This window comes from Temnothorax americanus, unplaced genomic scaffold, assembly GCF_048541705.1.
Source record: "Temnothorax americanus isolate GAGA-0224 unplaced genomic scaffold, ASM4854170v1 Scaffold75, whole genome shotgun sequence".
In the NCBI taxonomy this organism is placed as follows: domain Eukaryota; kingdom Metazoa; phylum Arthropoda; class Insecta; order Hymenoptera; family Formicidae; genus Temnothorax; species Temnothorax americanus.
In genome coordinates this window covers 363800-380712 of record NW_027509798.1, presented here as the reverse complement: position 1 = coordinate 380712, position 16913 = coordinate 363800, and the positions used below count along the sequence as shown (strand labels likewise).

The window sequence follows — 16913 nt, the reverse complement described above, 5'->3', positions numbered from 1 at the left end:
CTCAAAAGAAAAACGACGACATAATGTGCTTAATTAATTTTTTTATGTCGCCTGTTAATCAAGACAACGTCAACACGATCGATTAGCGAGATTATAACACAAGATAGATTTAGAAAGTTCTTAATTAAAACAAGTTATTCATGTTTTTTAATCTATTACAAATAAGTTTCCGCCGTTTTTTTTATCAAAAATTGGGCATTTATTGTGAAAGAACGGTACCTTATGTTTCAATCAAAGTATTGTCCATCGCTAGCCACTACTTTTTCCCATCTTTCTGGCAGGATATGGATACCGCGTCGGAAGAACGCTTCATCTTTTGAGGCTATCCACAAATTGATCCAATTTTTGGCATCTTCATATGATGTAAAGTGCTGCTCAGACAGGCCGTGCGCCATCGATCGAAACAAATGGTAATCAGAGGGAGCAATGTCTGGTGAATACGGCGGGTGGGGTAAAACTTCCCAATTGAGTGTTTTCAAGTAAGTTTTGACAGGTGCCGCAACATGTGGACGATCATTATCATGCAGGAGAATAATTTTATCGTGTCTGGAGTAGTAGTGGGCGCGTTTTTCCTTGAGTGCTCGGCTCAATCTCATCAATTGTGTTTGGTAGACAGCCCCCAGTAATGGTTTCGTTTGGTTTGAGCAACTCATAATACACGATACCAAGCTGATCCCACCAAATACACAACATGAGTTTTTTTCCATGAATATCCGGCTTGGTTGTCGATGTTGAAGCATGGCCAGGTGGTCCCCATGATTTCCTTCTCTTTGAGTTATTGTAGTGGATCCATTTTTTATCACCAGTGACTATACGATGCAAAAAACCCTTTCGTTTATGCCTGGCAAGCAGCATTTCACATGTGCAAAATCGGCGTTCAACGTTTCTCGGCTTCAGTTCATATGGAACCCAAATTCCTTTCTTCTGAATCATTCCCAACGATTTTAAACGATGTGAAATTGCTTGTTGAGTCACTCCTAATGTAAGTGCAAGTTCTTTTTGCGTTTGGCACGAATCTTCCTCCAATAATGCTTCCAATTCCGTGTCTTCGTACACTTTCGGTCTTCCGCTACGTTCTTTGTCCTCGACGTCAAAATCACCGTTCTTAAATTTTTGAAACCATTCACGACAACTTCTCTCACTTAAAGCAGCCTCATCATATGCTTCTACAAGCAATCGATGCGCCTCAGCTGCAGATTTTTTCAAATTAAAGAAATAAATCAAAAGTTCCCGCAAATAACGCTTATTCGGCTCAAAATTCGACATTTTCGCACGAACAGAATTATGTGATGCCGATACAGTCTGATACTATGTCAAGTTTATGGTGTTGTCAGATGTCCAACCTTACGATATAATAACACTTTACATCTGACAATTTCAACCATAACCTCCTGGTAGGGCCATCTATTGTAAAACGGCAGAGACTTATTTGTACACCTAATAATTATTATTGCAAATTATTATTATTAATGTATTTTTGTATGCGTAAAATATATATTTTTTATTTCAAGATATAATATAATAATTAAAATGTTTCTAATAATTATATAAAATATATATAGTGATTAGTACAAATAAGAATCCCGCGAAAGCGGATTGAGAAGCTCTCGGCGAGCTTTGCTTGCGAACTATTTTTGCAAGAAGCTCTCAAAACACGATTTCTGAGCTCTTACGAGCGCAAATAAAACTTTATGCGAACTATAGATGCTTTCCATTTACATCAAAACTCAGATAAATCTCACTTCTGTCTTTCTTCAACATTCATGTTAAAGAAAGACAGAAGTAAGATTTATCTGAGCTTTGATGTAAATAGAAAGCACCTAATGTCGCTGCTTTTAGGCAGCTCACAATAGTGGACGTACGAGCTTCCGGGGAGCTTATATAGAAGCTTCCCGGGAACTACTTTGAAGCTCGCAGGGAGCTATTAAAACATGATTTCTGAACTTCTTGCGAGCTTCGATGAAACTCCCAGAGCGGGCATATGAGCTCCTGGGGAGCTCCGTGCGAGTTCTTTTGAAGTTCAAATAAAACTTGTGAAAAATTTTATAAGCTCCTCAGGAACTCCCCGGGAGCTCCCCGTGCTGCTTCTAAGCAGCTCGCAATAGTGGACGTACGAGCTCCCGGGGAGCTTATATGGAAGCTTCCCGGGAATTACTTTGAAGCTCCCAAGGAGCTCTCAAAAGAGAGAGCGGACATAGGAGCTCCCGGAGAGCTCCGTGCGAATTATTTTGAAGTTCAAATAAAGCTTGTGAAAAATTTTATAAGCTCCTCAGGAACTCTTCGGGAGCTCCCCGTGCTGTGTGGGTATGTTAATTAAAAGATGAGAACTGTGGAATATAGCTAGAACAATAACTGAAGTCGAGGAAAATTAAGTAATCAAGAGACACGGTAGTGTCTCCACAAGTACACGCGGAACGAGACCGACCGTGACTCTTTTATGCGACGCGACGGGTTGCGAGTTCCCGAGATGTTGAGATCTCGATAACGAGTGAACGGATCAAATTCTAAGTAGGCTTGATCGATAGCTTGGGGTCCAATTAGGGGAGGGGGGTTCTCTTATAATATTCCGCTACGTGCCCTACGAGCGGAGATATTGCGACGCAAAGTCCAAATGTGTGTGAAAAATTTTTAAGATACTCCTCCTCCTTTCTCCTAATGCCGCGACGTCTTATATGATAGCTTTATATCTTTTTCACAAAATTGTATTATCTAACTTAACTCAAGTGACATGTATTTCAAAAAAGAGATGTGAAATCTTTAATTTCTTTTTTACAAAATTATATTACCTAACTTAACTCAAGTGACATGTATTTCAAAAAAAGATGTGAAATCTTTAAATTAAATTGCGCCAATTGTAAACAGAATATGTATATTGCTTTGAAAGATAATTGTTATGCAACTACTTTAAAGAAATAAAACCCAAGTGGTATCTTCGTATTCCTATTCAAGGGTCTTCCTATTCTAAACCCAAGTGATAATAGCTTCATAATTCTCTTTAACAAATTTTTAATATAACAAAGAATCATTTTAATTACAAAGAATTAAAGAAGTAACAGTACAAAATAAAAATATTTAATTAAAACAAAATAAATAAATTTTTCTTGTAAAAAAACTTGGCGCTGTTTTTTTACTCCTGTCGCATTCTTCCCTAAATTATGTTTATTGTTTTTTATTCAATCAAAAATCTTAGTACTAATGTTTAAATTTTAATGTTTAAATTAAAACTTACGACGTATTTCAAAGAAGTTATTTTAATGGATTCCTTTCTTTGTTTCTCTCGTATTCTCTGCTTCTCTGCTTCTGTTACAAATCGATAGTTACAAGAAATAGTGCGAGATTGTAATACATTAATATATTTTGACTGTGTTTATAAACAATGTATATATTTACCTAATATGTGCTAAGACGACTGCTAACTCAGAAACGCAACGAGAATGGAATATTACTATCGTAATGTTATTTCTGTAAGCAATATATATATTATTGTTATCATACTAATTGCGTCATTATTTTACGTAAACCTAATATCTACATAAATGTTCTATATCTAAACTACTGGAAAATTATATATATAATTCATCGTAATAGCCTTCATTTTTTAAATAACCATACAATTTTTGTCATAAATGTGTGTCTAAAAATAAATGTATAATTTATGTAAAAAATTCAAAAACTGTCTAAAACATAATAAAATTATTAAAATATTGAATTTAAATAATTTTTGTTAGTTTTTTTGTTAACTTTATTTATTTTTAGATATACCTATGTAATTTGTTTTTTGATGCAATATTTTCGAGTGGTATTTCTATTTCGAGATGATAGAGTAAGTAGTAGAAATAAAAATAGCAAATCCGGATTTTCATAATAGATGGATCGTAATCTCGCTTTTGCATGACCAATTTTCACAGCGTATTTTCGACAACTTTCCACAAGAAATGCATGCTGCATTGTTAATTTTTTATTACTGTTTTTACTGATTACATTTATTGCTTCCTCATAGAGGAAGCTTTATTTTCGTGATTTTCGTATATGAACCTTTGATTGTGTATAAAGTTGGGTCTAGTCAACCAAATTTAAAAAAAATATATATGAAATAGGGGTAGAAGAAACCAACGAAGAGATTGGTTTTTGAGTTATTTCTGCCAATATGTTCAGATTGTTGTAAAACGTCGAAATATCGCCTAAAAAAAATGTCCGTATGTGTGTATGTATGTGTGTGTGTGTGTGTGTGTGTGTGTGTGTGTGTGTGTGTGTGTGTGTGTGTGTGTGTGTGTATGTGCACATTTGATGTTGTGGTTGCTCTAACTTCCGCAAATATTGAGGTTTTGGGCTGTTTTTTTTTTTAATCGATAGAGTATTATTCAAGGAAGGTTAGTATTGAATTTGACAATGATCGGTAAAGGGGTTCTTTTTTAAAAAAATTTTAAATTTTTTTTAGAAATGTTCGTAGTTGCTCTAACTTTCGCAAATATTGAGATATCGGGCTGTTTTTTTTTTTTAATCGATAGAGTATTATTTAAGGAAGGTTGGTATTGAATTTGACGATGATCGGTAAAGGGGTTCTTTTTTAAAAAAATTTTAAATTTTTTTAGAAATGTCCGTGGTTGCTCTAACTTCCGCAAATATTGAGATATCAGCCTGTTTTTTTTTTAATTGATAGAGTTAAAAGCCATTTTGTAATTTTGTTTAATCATAATTAATATTCACTTACTCTGTAAACAAATTCTTCTATATCCCTCTATCTTTCCCTCCGTTTTTCCTCTACGATAGCAATATCGTTATTAAATCTTAAATAATTATAAATATGCTTCTTCCAATAAACATTTACACTATTTTAAATAATTTATTAAAGACATGTTTTAATCTCCAAAAATGTTTATAAAAAAAATTTAACAATTTATTTAAATATGTTTTCATGCATTTCCTTTTTTCTTTTTCGGTTTTCTTTCTTTTTCTTTTTCAGGTTCGTCTCCACTGTCATCTTTAAATTTTTGTTTTTTTTCTCTTTCTGTTTTATTTCTTCCGCCATTTGAATATCTTTATATTCTATAAAATAACATAATTTATTACAGTAAATTCTTAGCGAAAATTCTGTCAGTGTATAAATATCATGGCTTTTAATATTAATAGTTTAAAGATCCGCACACACGCGCGCGCACCACGCGCACACGCGTGTGTTGCGCTAATACATCGTTGAATTAATTAACCTTTAACAATGCATTAGCGCAACACGCCCGTGTTATTACAAACAATTCTAAAATTTTGTTATATTTAATATTCACTTACTTTTGTGAATTTTTTTCAAAAATTCACAATACACGATACGTTTTATCTGTGATACGTTTTCATAATATTTTATCATGTTATCAATAAGTTCCTCGTCTTTTATCATCATTTCTATTAATGCTTTATTCCAACCGTCATCCAATACTAAAATTTTAAAAGATTAAATATATTCTATTTATATTTATATTTATATTAAACATATTACACATGCATATATATATATATATATATATATATATATATATATATATATTATATTGTTGCGCTTGACCGCGCGTTAGCAGCACACACTTTCACGCACTCACTCGCGAACGCGGCGCGCAATCCCGTTACCGGGAATAAAAACTCACAAATAGAAAAAAACTCGTTTAATGCAGTAATGTAATAGAACAATGGCTCGTGAACACGTCTGAACGGTTCGAAGGCCCGGCGGACAATCTAGCAGACGGCAGAAGTAAACAAACAAACGCAACAGCTCGTCGTCAAGGCTCGACGTCACGCAGCGCTTCGCGACTGCTTTTTGGGTTTCTACCGGGCGTCTCGGCACGGGCGCAACACTGCCCCCCCCCCTCTTCTTAGATTGTCGCCCCGACAATCAAAGAGGAACAGCGCCCAGACGAGTACAGCTTCTTGCCGCCACGACCTTCTCCTCACAATCGACCTCTGAGAAGAGCTGGCCAGACTCTCCCAAGCCGTATTCAGGAGGGCCGTCCGCACTGTCTCGCCCTCGAGTCCTCCGGTACTCCGAAATGTCGTCCTCTTCCTCGACCGCTGCTCTCCCGCAAAATCTTCGGACAAGGGGGGGGGGAAACTTCCCGTGGACCCTGCGCCCCGCAGGGCTCCCCAGGTCCCCGCCGGCATTCGCCCTATGGCCCACGGGAAAACCACGGGTCAAAAACCGTGGGCAGGCGGTCCACGTCGGATTGGGAGTTCTGGCTGTCGATCTGCCATACGTGGAGACTCCTATCGATCTCACCAACACATGCCGTCGTTTCCCTGTAAAACAAAAAAAAACAACGCACAGAAACACAAAACAAAATCGCTGTAAAAAGTTAAAGAAATCGAACACATTTTACATTTTATTTAGCTCACCCCACCAAGCTCAACCTAAACCGCGCCTCCCTCATTGGGGCATTCCGATTGAAAATGCCCAGTTTTACCGCAAGTCCAACACTCCCCCCGGGCACCGCCAGGATTTTTATTAAAATTTTTTTCATTTCTTTTAGAATCATCCCCCTGAAGAGTTTTCAGCGCCTTGGCCCTTTCAACGGCCACATTCAGGGAAGTTATTCCCTCCGTTTGAAGCGCTCGCCGAATGAAATGATCGGAAACGACCGTAACAAATTGCGCGCAAGCGATTTTGTCACGAAGCTCATATGGGCACTCGGGGTATGCCAGGCGTGAAAGTTTGTCAATTTCAGATCCGAGTGTCGCCAAATCCTCCCCGAATTTTTGTTTACGGTTCGTAAACGCGACGTAACAGTTCTGTGATTGTCGTCCCTCCCCGAAACGTAACTCAAGTTTTGTTTTAAGTTCCGCGAAATCTAACCGCTCGACATCTTAAACCGTTTCCAAGACCGAGCGTGCCTTTCCCCTCAGGCTCGAAGCCAACGCGATCGTTTTTGTGGCGTCATCCCAATGGTTCGCACGCGCGATCAAACTCAATTGCGAGAAATATTCTTGTAACGGGGTTGTTCCGTCGTACGTGTCGGGTTTCAGTTTGTACCCCAGGTCGGCACTTGCGACCGCGACACTATCACTCGCGTGTACTCGCGTTCCCACGCCGCTCGAGATCACGTCTCTTTCTCCCGCATGCGCGACTCGCGCTCCCGCGGCGCTTGAGATCGCGCCCCTTTCGCTCGCGTACGCGTCTCGCGCCCCCGCGCCGCTCGCGACTCGCGTCCCCGAGTCTCCAGACGCTCTATTATTAGAATGACTTAGCTGTGTTTGTGCGCCGGAGTTCATCCCTCGGAGAAGACGGAGCTCCTCCTCCTGCCGGCGGAACGTCTCGGCGTACTCCCTCTCTCTCCGCGCCTGTTCCTCGCGCAGGAGCCGGACCTCTTGAATCACCGCCTGGAGGGTCACCACCTCCGACGTCATCTCCGCAGCGTCCGACTGTGGAGTCGCTACTCGGAGTCGTTTCCTTGCAGCCATGAGGAAATCGTAGCTCGTCGCTCGTCGCTCGTCTAGTCCTCGCTCGTCCGATCGATCCGTTCGATCCCGGACGAGCCCCCAAAATGTTGCGCTCGACCGCGCGTTCGCAGCACACACTTTCACGCACTCACTCGCGAACGCGGCGCGCAATCCCGTTACCGGGAATAAAAACTCACAAATAGAAAAGAACTCGTTTAATGCAGTAATGTAATAGAACAATGGCTCGTGAACACGTCTGAACGGTTCGAAGGCCCGGCGGACAATCTAACAGACGGCAGAAGTAAACAAACAAACGCAACAGCTCGTCGTCAAGGCTCGACGTCACGCATGGTCACGCAGCGCTTCGCGACTGCTTTTCGGGCTTCTACCGGGCGTCTCGGCACGGGCGCAACAATATATATGTAGTAGATAAATGTAATTTTAACTTACAATTCTTATATTCTTCCATTACTTATTTATTTTCTTCCGTTTCTCGTAAAAATATATTATTAAAAATCGATATTATCTTGAAATTCACTAAATGACATGTGACATGTGAAACTCGCAACTTATGAAGTTTTCTACAGACTGAATTTTAATTAATTATATATGAAATAGGGGTAGAAAAAACTGGAAAATACAATAGAATTAAATATAAATTGCTATCTCAAATATCAAGAGACACGGTAGTGTCTCGCGCCAAGTACACGCGGAGCGAGACCGACCGTGACTCTTTTACGCGACGCGACGGGTTGCGAGTATACGACATGTTGAGATCTCGATAACGAGTGAACGGATCAAGTTCTAAGTAGGCTTGATCGATAGCTTGGGGTCCAATTAGGGAGGGGGGGTTTCTCTTATAATATTCCGCTACGTGCCCTACGAGCGGAGATATTGCGACGCAAAGTCCAAATGTGAAAATTTTTTATTAAGATACTTCCTCCTAACGCCGATATATGATGACGTCATAATCAGAAACGTCACTTTCACTTTTTCGATACTGGCGGCTAGCGGCGTTAGTGTCGCAGTGCAGTGCAGTGCAGACAGTGCGTTCGTTTAGCGCGCTGTCAGTCAGTTCATCATCACTTAACCTATCTCGATCGATCGAGAGACACGGTAATACGCGCGGAGCGAGACCGACCGTGTGACTCTTTATTACGCAACGCGACGATTAATTCAACAAGGTAATTGTTTTATGTAATTATCCTATAATTATCTTATTCTATATATTACTGTTATACTTATTTTATTTACTGTTTATATACTACGTTTACGTGAGTGTTTATACATACAGGTTATAACCTATTATATTATTTTTTATATTGACGGCAGGGAGCTGATATTGAGATCAAGGAGCCTGTTCGTACGAGGCGTTTCTGCCGCGCGATTGCGGCCACGCGTTAACGTTTGCACGAGCCGCACGTTGTCGCGAGGTAAGGTGCGACAACGCGCGCATACGCGCGTACGCGAAACGGCAGTTACACCGTAATCGTGCCGGCGATATACTGAATTGAATTGCTTCGTGCTTATCTAGAGATTTCGTATCCCTACATCGTGTTACCACCGTTGCCGGAAAAGAAGGAAGAAGGAAAAGAAGGTCTACGCTTGGCAGAAAGTATGACGACTGACACGTTCGATCCCGACTTCGTTGATCGCAGAAGAGCTGGACTTGAGGTACGTTTCCGATTTGCACGTATAAAAGTATCGTGCGATGAATGTTGTACCCAATTATAACCTCAAATGAAGTTGTGCACGTTGCTAGTAACGCTGTCTGTAAAAATTTGCGTGAAAGATATATATATATATATATATATATATATATATATCTTGATATATAATCATATTAACACATTATTTTATTTTTAGACGTAGCTGTTGATGAAAGAGAATTAGATGGTGACTTAATTTTGGGAGATATAGGTCAAGGATTGCTATTTAAAGCTGGTACGTTTGATGGGACTGTCAGTATTTCTGCGCTTCAATGGTTGTGCTATGCAAGCAAAACTTCGCACAATCCTACAAAACGTTTATATCGTTTCTTCTCAACGTTGTATGCATGTATATATTGACGGCAGGGAGCTGATGCCGAGGAGATCAATCCCGTTTACGCGCGAAGGAATTATCGTAAGTTATTTTATTATCGGTTCAATTTTTTTTTATTCTTTTCCAGTTTTAAGAGTTAAGGCCATTGCACACAAAATGCATAGAACATAGACATAACATAGCATAAGCATAAGAGAAATACGCAATCTACACAAGTACGCATAGCTAGAGTCTTACGCATAGCATAACTTCACTCCAATCAGAGACTGAAGAAGAACCTCCTAACCTAAATATTATTGACATTTGTCAAAAGCGAGAAAAGTATGTACGAGAAGTGCGCACAATAGAACACACATTAGGAAGAATTAAAGAATAATATTAAAAATCTTAAATATTAAGAATCAAAAATACAAATAATAATTAAACGTAACGCACAATGGAAAAGAATAAAATATAAGATAAATATAGGGAGATAAAAATAGGAACACTCCTTTATTATAGGATATTTCTGTATTTATATAGCATAATATTTAATATTTATTCTTATTCTTAATATATGCTTTATTGTGTGAAGGGCCTTTTGTATTAAATAACTAGAACTTCCAGTTGGAGACGCGACGATATTCTAAGTTGTTACCAAAGAGAAAGTTAAATCGGCCAGGACAGCACTTTCCTCAAATATCGTTCAATATAATGGACACGGATGACACGGACGATTATATCGCACTTATCGCAGTAATAGCGTGTTATAAAATTTTACGAAAACGTAAGCGGAATAATAATAAACGATTATGGGTACGACCGATATATGCGGCTCGACCACAATTTGGTGATTTCGAACATCTCTTTCAAGAGCTAAAAGAAGATCTAGTAATGTTCTTCAAATATACTCGAATGAATGTCTCTACTTTTTATAAATTAATAGATCTATTGCGACCTTGCAACCGCACGCCCCGTGTCGACCAACCGACAAGAACAAGGACGGTGGCGCCGCAGGTAGCGACGCCAGACAAACGGGACGAGCTGGACGAGGAGTTCGGGAGCATCTCTTCCGGGGAGGATTCCGCGAAGAGGATAGAAGACGCCCCGGCTTAAAGCCAGCCCTCCGAAGCGTTCCGAGGACGGACCACGACAGGGAACCCTGACCCGTGGGAATAGTTTGTTAAGCGATTAGATTCGCGGGGTGAGAGGGTGTAAGGTAAAATTATTTTCGTTTATTTTAATTTGAAGGTCCGTCCGGCGCGATTAGACGTAAGTTTGCGACGATGCTCGCGGAGCAGCGGCTCCATGTAGAGATTAAGAATTAAGCAATAAGTTCGATTCCCCGATCCGATTCTCATTATTTTCGTTTCATTATAGGCCGAAAGGCACACGGCCCGCCCGCAGAGAATTTTAGTTTGGTTTTCGTGCATGGATCGCGGTGACGCGCGAAAACGTATACGGCGGTCAAGCCACACACAATCTTCGACGTGGTTCGCACGACGAAGGTCCGAGAAAAGGTATCGTGGAAAAACCGACGCGATCCGTCTGGGTCGCGAGTTAAAGCGACAGGGCACCGATGCCCCAGAGCGGCGTGCGCCACGCGAACGGTAGAGACGCGGTCCGCATTAGGGAGCCTAAAGAAGACGGTTCACCGAAAACCGACGTGATCCGTACACTGGGTCGCGAGTTAGCGCGACAGGGCATAAATGCCCCAGAACGACGTGCGCCACGCGAACGGTAGAGACGCGGTCCGCATTACGGAGCCAAGAGAGGACGGCTCACCGAGAACCGACGTGATCCGTACACTGGGTCACGAGTTAGCGCGACAGGGCACCGAAGTCCAGAAACAGGGTGCGCCGCGCGAACGGTTGATACGCGGTCCGTATAACGGAACCGAGAGAAAGCGACTCGCAAAAATCCGACATGATTCGTACACTGGGTCGCGAGTTAGCGCGACAGGGCGACAAAGTCACGAAATGGGGTGCGACGCGCGAACGGTTGATACACGGTCCATATAACGGAGTAAAGATAGGGCGGCTCGCGAAAATCCGACATGATTCGCACACTGGGTCGCGAGTTAGCGCGACAAGGCAACGAACCCACGAAACGAGAGGTGTCGCGCGAATGATAGATGCGCGGTCCGTATTATGAGGCCGGATAGGAGCGACTTGCGAAAATCCGGCGAAGTTCGTGCACTGGGTCGCGAGTTAGCGCGACAGGGCGCGCGGGTCAGAGAAGCAGGGACAGGGCGACAAGCATCACGACGGAACTCGAACGACAAGACCGAGCGAGATGAATCCGACCAAGTCCGGGTGCGATACGACCACCAGGAAGCGAGATGACGAACCGAGCGTCATCTACGAGGAAAGGCCAGCGGGTCTCGATAAACCCGACCTGGTACACCCAGGGAACGGGTCGGCGCCGAAATCCGACCGCCCGGACGGAAGATCCGGCGACATGTCGCCGGAACTCATAAACCGGACGTCATCCACGGGGTCTCAGGCCGGAATAGGGTTGGGAAGGTCCGTGGAAGGGAGACCAGGGGGTCGCCGTCAACGGCGGAGGTCGCGATCAAGACGCGGACATCTTCTTCAGGAAGTTGACCCGGGGTCGCGTGAAACATGGTAGGAGAGGACGTGCGCACGGGTCGGCGTCGTCCTGGCGTAAAACGTGCGGGAGATGGAAAACCACTACCCGGGGTCCGCCTCAGGGTGTCAAGTACACGGTACTCCGAGTGGAAATTTCCACCGCGAGCATAGGGCATAGCCAGGTGTGAATAACAATTATTGTAACTGCGTAGCGACGAACATCTGGCGCACACCTGGCGGTGCGAAACTCGTAACCAACCATTGTTAACGCGGCGAGCGGAAAAGTACTGCGAAGAAAAAGCGGCCGATATCCCATGGTGGGGGTAACTTGCCGTAGGTGGGGAGCCCGAGAGAGCCGGACCGCTCGAAGCAGTCTGTCGGGAACGCTCGTAGGTATAACACGTTTTGTCTCGCGCGTATATCACGGAGTATCGTTCTAACAATCGCGATTACAAACCGGATTGCGATTATAATTCACCTAAGCGCTCATAACAACCGGCAACGCCCGCGAAACGCGTTACTGCCGCCGATACGAAAGGCGGAAGGTTTGGACGTACCGAAAACGAACACTTCGCACTTTGCGAGACATGCGACCGCCATTTTGTGCGAAACCAAAGATTGTTAACAACCAGCTGTGTGAAACAACAATAATGAATAAATGGAAGAATTATTTGCGAACATAAATACGAAGTTAATGATTTCTCACCTTCTACTTACCTGACCAAGCGGAGTGTCGCGCCATCTTGCGAAGGAGTCCATCCGGATCGTAAATCATCATCGGGTCTGCTTCCGGGGATGCCACTGATGAGGACCGCACCGCGAAAAGCTAAATGTTTATAACATTAGTGGGTGTTCGTGCGACAGTTCTCGGGGTGACGCGGTATCTCCTATACGCGGTGACCTTGGGCATCGAAAATCACGTTGATCCATTGCGCCGGCGACGGGGATGAGGACCGTGTCGAGAAAACCTGAAAATAAAAGAGAATTAGTTAGTTTTTGAACCCTCGATGTTGGGACTTAGCCGATTGAGCGGGTGTCGCGCCATCTTGGCCCCACGTTGACCCAGCCTGGCGATTGAGGGCACAGATCCGAGAGGAGACGCCCCAGATGGAGACCACCTGGCGGGAATTTAATATTTAGAAAGAGTTAGAGAATTATCGTACTCGTACTTACCTGCGCGAGCGGGTGACGCCCAATCTCCGAACCTGGACGACATCGGGAGGCGATCATTATCAAATCCCTGATAACAGGCGATAGTGAAGAGGACCCCGTGGCGGGATTCTGAAATTTGAATTGTTTCGACAAATTGAGGAACCATATCATAGTTCACAGTCAAGATACTTACCTTCTCGGTAGAAATTAAACCGAGTGGCGACCGATGACTTTTAGGGCAAATCAGCGTCTCTTGTGACCAGATAAAGCATCGTTCGGTTACAACCTCACGTACAAAAGAACAATTGGAGAGCATTGTCAGCAGAACAACGGATTCTTATTATGCTCAGGTATTTACTGTAGATATCGGTTTATCATTACAGTAAATGTTGGTTTTGCTACATAATTTTGTTTCATTCCAGATATCTTGCGACAGGTGATCAAATATCTTCAATTGCCTTTGCGCATAGAATAGGAAAATCGACTGCTTACAACATTATTAAAGAAACATGCAGAATAACAATAAAAGTTTTAAGCCTCATATATTTAAAGTCGCCTACAGAAGAAAAATAGAAAGAAATAGTTGCTGGATTCTTAAATCGTTGGAATTTCCCCAATTGTCTTGGAGCAATCGACGGGAAACATTTTACAATCAAAGCACCACCAAATTCCGGTAGCCTGTACTTTAATTATAAGAAGTTTTTCAGTATTGTATTATTAGCTGCATGCGATGATCAGTATAAATTTACAATAATTGACTGTGGCGCGTATGGTAGTGCAAGTGATGGCGGTATATTCGCACAATCTGATTTTGGGAAATGCTTAAATGATGATAATCTTAATATACCCGTCGAGAATTCTAAGTTACCCTTATCTGATATAGAAATGCCTCATTATTTCGTGGCTGATGAGGCATTTCCATTATCCAAACGAATAATGCGGCCTTATCCTGGGCATTTTCTAAGTGAGGCAAAGTCTATATTTAATTATCGATTATCTAGAGCCAGACGTGTTATTGAAAATACGTTTGGTATTCTTGTCTCAAGATGGAGAGTTTTTCAACGCTGCATATGTATGAATCCTGAGCACGTAGATGTAATAATTATGGCGGCAGTAAATTTGCATAATTTTTTAATGACGCAAAATAATGGTGCACCTAATGTAGAAAAAATTTACTGTCCTCCAAATTATGTTGACAATGAAGATAATATAGGACATGTTATACAAGGTGAATGGAGAATAGGTTTAAATAATGCAACTAATTTGCGACCTACTAATGTACGTAGAGCAGTAACACATGCTTACCTTCAAAGGGATACTCTCTGTGAATATTTGTCATCAGCACAAGGTGCAGTGCCGTGGCAAATTGATTATATTCGTAGAGGACGCAACAGGGATATGTCGTAAAAATGTATAATCAACTTGTTTTATAAACGTAATTTTATTTCATAAATGTATAATAAAACCTTTTGTATTACAAATTATATAGTATTTTCATTATCTGCCCTTTTATTTTAGTTTTTTCAGGTTCTGCGATTTTTTTTAATTGGCATGCAACAGTTTTACCAAAAATGTTTTCTTCATCTAATTGTAAGACATCAGAAGGTATTGTATTTTGGTTCTTTTTTTCGAAATGAGTTGTTACCGCTGAAGTTAATTTTACAAAAGAATCATCTATTTCATCATCTGCTGTGGATTTGCGTTTAACTTTCTTTGCTAATTTTGTCGGTATATTTGATAAGGAAGAGTGTACAGACAGTGCTGCAGAGTTCGATATCTTTGAAGGAGAGTCAACAAGCAATGATGAAGATTTTACATTGGGTCGGTGAAACTATTTCTCTATTAGGTGATACTATTTTTAAATTTGTGACCGATAAAACTTCTTTCTGTTTTAATGTTTGTGAAAATTCTACTGAAGAGACTGTTTCTTTGTCACTATATAATTCATCTGGGCTACGCAGTGCAGAAAACTCATTGTTGTTGTCTAATGATGTTTCTGAGGAAGAAAATGTTAAATGTGTTAATATTGATTCATGTACAGTATTTTCATAATACAATTCTAAATGTTTAACTGTACTTGTTTCTTCTGCAGATATAGGATTTATAGTGCATGCTTTACGTTGGTTACATATGTTTTTCTGAGAAGCAGGAATATCAATGTTATGTAAATGGGGTAGAAAGTCAGAACAACGGGAATGTATTGAGGAACTGTGAGAAACTTCCATTGCTGGTGTGAATCCAGTCTTCAACATGTTTTTAGGTGATTTGTTGATTGTATCATACTCGTTGTGAGTGGATCCAATATTCCTTAATACACACCTATTTGAGGAACCTACAATTTAAATTATATTTAAAACAATAACACAATATTTTCCAAATTATTAAAATTAATAGTTGTTTATTAACTAAAGTCACCTGATTTTTTTGTTAATACACTCTTCCTGATCGGACTTAATTGTTTGGTAGTCGAATGTGATATATTTGTTATAGATCTGAATAAAATAACAAATTATTTCAACATAATATATCTTATGGTCAGTCAGATGTCGGAAGAGAATCGGAAGAAAGTGATAAAGCGTATCGTAAGGCAATCAGAAGTCTGTAAACGGCGATCGTAAGAGATGGCATTTGGCCAATCGCTTACGATCGCCGATTACAGACTTCCGATTGCCTTACGATACGCTTATAACTTTCTTCTGACTCTCTTCCGACATCTGACTAACGATCAACGACTCATTATAGACTAGCCATTCGCAGCTGAAATATATACATATAAATAAAATAAAAATCTATTTTACTCGCATATGCACACACATTACAACTATATTTATACATAAGAAATACATTATAATTATTAAAATATATTAAAACAGTCACATATATAAATGTAATATTATAGTATAAAAGAAAAATGTACCAGTCGCATTTAAGATTTCTCCTATTTCTTCCCATGAATTATTTTTTTTCTTTATATCTTTAAAATCTCTTGATTGTTTATATACAATATATATATATATATATATATATATCATACAGATGGGGGTAACCTTTAACAACATCCACCAACAGAGACTCGTCCTCTCTTGAAGTTCTATTGTAAAGTATATTATTATTGCAATTTTCATCTTCATCTTCACTTCTTTTCGCATAATAATTATCATGATCTTCCTCCATATTTTTATTTGCTATATGCTCGGTAATAAACAACAATATTCACACGAACAACACAATATTCGATACACATCAAAATAATTAGGATTGCTATCTTGGGGTATGTTCGAAAAGTGCACCATCAGCTCTAGTAGCGTGTTTCTCGAACGCATCTTTGGTGATCGAGGCTCATGACTGGCATTTGATTGGTTGAAATTTCGTTTTTATGGAATTTCTCGTTTACTACGCACATGTTCTGTCTATGCTTCTGTTATGCTCTGTAAATCAATATGACGATTTTATGTTCGATGCTCATTGGTCCAGCCGGTCTTATGCTACGCATGGCATTTTTCGTTATTTATGCATATGTTCTGCCTATGCTTCTGTCATGTTCTGTAAATCAATATGGCGACTTTATGCTGAATGCTCATTGGTCCAGCGGTCTTATGCTATGCTTATGCAGCCTATGCAATTTTGTGTGCGATGGCCTTTAGAAAAAGATAAAAATGCTCTTTTTTCATTTCATATTACATTTTACATGTTTTCCTTCTCTCTTTTATTCACTTTTACTATCTGTTG

At 40.6% G+C, this 16913-nt stretch overlaps 1 protein-coding gene and 1 long non-coding RNA gene across 4 annotated transcripts in view; both read right to left on the bottom strand.

Moving 5' to 3' along the window:
• LOC143906753 (cytochrome P450 6k1-like) overlaps positions 1–3462 on the bottom strand; it is a 40035-nt gene extending 36573 nt beyond the window's left edge. For both annotated transcript variants that reach the window (XM_077423013.1, XM_077423012.1), the window contains exons 1-2: positions 3391–3462; positions 3230–3300 (exon numbers count right to left, since the gene is read on the bottom strand). The gene's annotated coding sequence lies outside the window, so the exon portion shown is untranslated. The remainder of the gene's footprint in view (positions 1–3229; positions 3301–3390) is intronic.
• Positions 3463–15009: 11547 nt separating this feature from the next.
• LOC143906707 (uncharacterized) lies at positions 15010–16753 on the bottom strand. Of its 2 annotated transcripts, XR_013259625.1 has the most exons (3): positions 16102–16669; positions 15600–15676; positions 15010–15516 (listed from the first exon to the last, which is right to left on the bottom strand). It is a non-coding gene; the product is annotated as an uncharacterized LOC143906707 (long non-coding RNA). The 2 variants fall into 2 exon arrangements; XR_013259624.1 differs by having other exon boundaries at positions 15600–16753.
• Positions 16754–16913: the final 160 nt, after the last annotated feature.